Source organism: Cucurbita pepo, unplaced genomic scaffold (genome assembly GCF_002806865.2).
Source record: "Cucurbita pepo subsp. pepo cultivar mu-cu-16 unplaced genomic scaffold, ASM280686v2 Cp4.1_scaffold000236, whole genome shotgun sequence".
Classification (NCBI taxonomy): Eukaryota; Viridiplantae; Streptophyta; class Magnoliopsida; order Cucurbitales; family Cucurbitaceae; genus Cucurbita; species Cucurbita pepo.
In genome coordinates, this window is record NW_019646490.1 from 46,189 (window position 1) to 49,158 (window position 2,970).

Below are 2,970 nucleotides of genomic sequence, written 5' to 3' on the forward strand. Positions count from 1 at the left end.
TTAAAATACGTCTATTAAGGAGAAGTTTCCGCACCCTTATAAGGAACATTTCGTTCCTCTCTCCAACTGCTAGCATATATTCTTGGTTTTAGTTCGTTAAGTATCACCGTCAGCCTCATAGTTTTCAAATGCATCTACTAGGGAGACATTTCCACACCATTATAAGAAATGTTTCATTCCTCTCTCAAACCAGTGTAGGATCTTATAGTTAGTAGTCAAGATGGCCGAGTGGTCTAAGGCACCAGACTCAAGTTTTGGTCCTCGTGAGAGGGCGTGGGTTCAAATCCCACTTCTGACAAATTATGTATTGTTATTGTGAGACTGGATCGAACCTCCAATCAACTAGGAAATTATGTATTATTTTATTTTAAGTTGATTCACAAAAATTCTATTAAGGAGATGTATATAGAAGAATGGCATGAACCTCCAAACTTGTGGCTTTAACCATCCAAGCTATTGCGTTTGCTATAGTCTAAGCTCATCACTAGTATTTATTGTCTACTTTCATTTGTTACATATTACTGTCAGCTTTACGGTCTTAATTCGTATCTATTATAAAGAGGTTTCTAGACCCTTGTAAGAAATGTTTCATCCTCTCTCCAATCGGTGTGGGGATCTCACAATGCAACCCTTTTGGGGGCTAAGTGTCCTGCTGGCACATTGCCTAATGGCTAGCTCTAAAATCATTTGTAACTGTCCAAGCTCACTATTAGTAGACATTGTTCGTTTTGACCCATTACGTATCGCTATTAGTCTCACAGTTTTAAAACGCGTCTATTAGAGAGAGGTTTTCGCATCCTTATAAGAAATGTTTCATTCCTCTCTCCAACCGCTAGCAAATATTCTTTGTTTTAGTCCGTTAAATATTACCGTCAGCCTCGCAGTTTTAAAATGCGTCTACTAGGGAGACATTTCTACACCCTTATAAGAAATGCTTCATTCCCCTTTCCAACTAGTGCAGTATCTAACAATTAGTAGTCAGGATGACCGAGTGGTCTAAGGCGCCAGACTCAAGTTCTGGTCCTCGTGAGAGGGCGTGGGTTCAAATCCCACTTCTGACAACTCTGTATTTTGAGACTGGTGGTGGGCCAAAATAAAATTAGGTATAGTGAAAAGATTTACACAATTCATAGGGTTCTTTTGGGGTGGGCTTACTATTTAGATGCTTTCAACATTTGTCCGCTCTACACTTCATTTGGAGAAGTGACCATTCGTGCTTGCTAGTTACTCCCCATGAGGTCCATCATCACTCGAGACAGTTTTACAATGCACTGAGGCTGTTTAGGGAGCCCCTAACCATTTCCTCATAGATAGTGGCACTCATCATGAGGCAAACGATTTATGTAATACCTTGTTCTCTTCTTCAAGTAGCTTCGGTATGTTATCCTATTTAATTTAGTCAAGCTCATCTGCACGGGTTCCTAGATGCCTTCCACTTGGTAGGGGCACTACTAGGTTCGACCTAAGTGTTCAAATAGTGCTACTGAGGTCTAGAGGGAATAGGAGGTCGTCGGGCTTTAGTGATATCGTTCACCTTGCTAATGGCCTTATAAGCCATCTTAAATTTTCTTAGATGTAGTGGAGATTTACACGGTTCATAGGGTATCTAGGTGGTTTAAATCACATCTCATATTTCTATGTTGCTAGAGACTAGATTTTTAAGGCTAATCCAATTTTTGGGAGCACAAAGGTCTACCCAACTAATTTTCACTCAAGATCCTAAGATTCTCGGTCTACTATAAATATAGTAACCTAGGTCATGTGGAACCAACCTAACTCCAGTGCCCTATTTTAAACATAGTACATTCATGCATGCTTTTCAAGGAGATAATCTTATCGGTCACCTACAACATGAAAAAAATTATGCAAACTCATCTGGGGATAACATCCATCAATGACCCACAACACAAATTACATCATCTCATCCTCCATTCCAGCACAACGAAAAGTACTATTGATAATGTACATCCCAAAATACCATCCTAAGGACATTTTCATAATTTTTCATTACATACTTAAAATTGCCCTTTTTAAGGTTCTAATCATGCATATTCTAACAACCTAAGTAAAGATATGCTCACAAGCTAACATGTCAAGATATGCTCACAAGCTAACATGTCTTAGGGATCCCTACAAGTCTTTCTTGAAAAATGTTTGAATAACTATTTAATTAGGTGATCTTGCCTTCTCGAGCTCTTCTTTCTGCGTCTAGGAGCTCCGAATTTTCTAAAATTTCTCTGGTAGGTCGTAATTGAATTTAGGATAAAGTTAGTATCAAAATTGGTGTGAAAATAGACGAACGAGAGTTGAAATGGACAAAAATCTCACCTCATGGACCCTCAAGCGCAGTTGGAAGGCAACAACCCACGCACGAGTACCCAGGTGCGTTTGGTAGGGTGGGTGCGCTCTTGGCTTTAGACATGACGCACTTGGACTAACCTCTTTGACCTCCTGATCTATAGTTCATGTAGTTGCGTTTTTCTCTATGCTAGTTGCGTTTCCATTGCCTGGCCTTTTTCCTTCTCATTCCATGCATGTTCACCTAGGTTACATCAGGGATTGTTTTCTAAACTCTATGTTTTTGCAACATTTTTTTCTTCTCACCAAAATTGAAGCTTTTTATCCGGATTTACAACCAAATTAATTTCATGTTATTTTGTTCTATAAGTAGAAATAAATGCTTTCAAAGTTGGTTAAAAAATTAAAAAAACTAGTCATTCTTTAGGTTCACCGAACACCGTTATAAGCTAGTTTAAGAACCTAAATCACTAAGTCTAAGGTTAACTTGCGACCCTTTCACAATAATTACCCTACAATCAATATTTGGAGAAGTAACCCTACATGCTTGTTACCTACTCAGTCTTCCCATGAGGTCTATCATCCCTCAAGAAAGGTTTACAATGTCGTGAGCCTATTTAGGGAGCTCCTAACCATTTTCTCATACGATAGTGATACTCATGATTAGCCAAA

At 38.8% G+C, this 2,970-nt stretch overlaps 2 non-coding genes across 2 annotated transcripts; both read left to right on the top strand.

Annotated features, from left to right (window-relative positions):
- Positions 1-214: 214 nt before the first annotated feature.
- TRNAL-CAA lies at positions 215-298 on the top strand. Its single transcript has one exon. It is a non-coding gene; the product is annotated as a tRNA-Leu (tRNA).
- Positions 299-977: 679 nt separating this feature from the next.
- Positions 978-1,061, top strand: TRNAL-CAA. The gene has a single exon. It is a non-coding gene; the product is annotated as a tRNA-Leu (tRNA).
- The last annotated feature ends 1,909 nt before the right edge of the window (positions 1,062-2,970 follow it).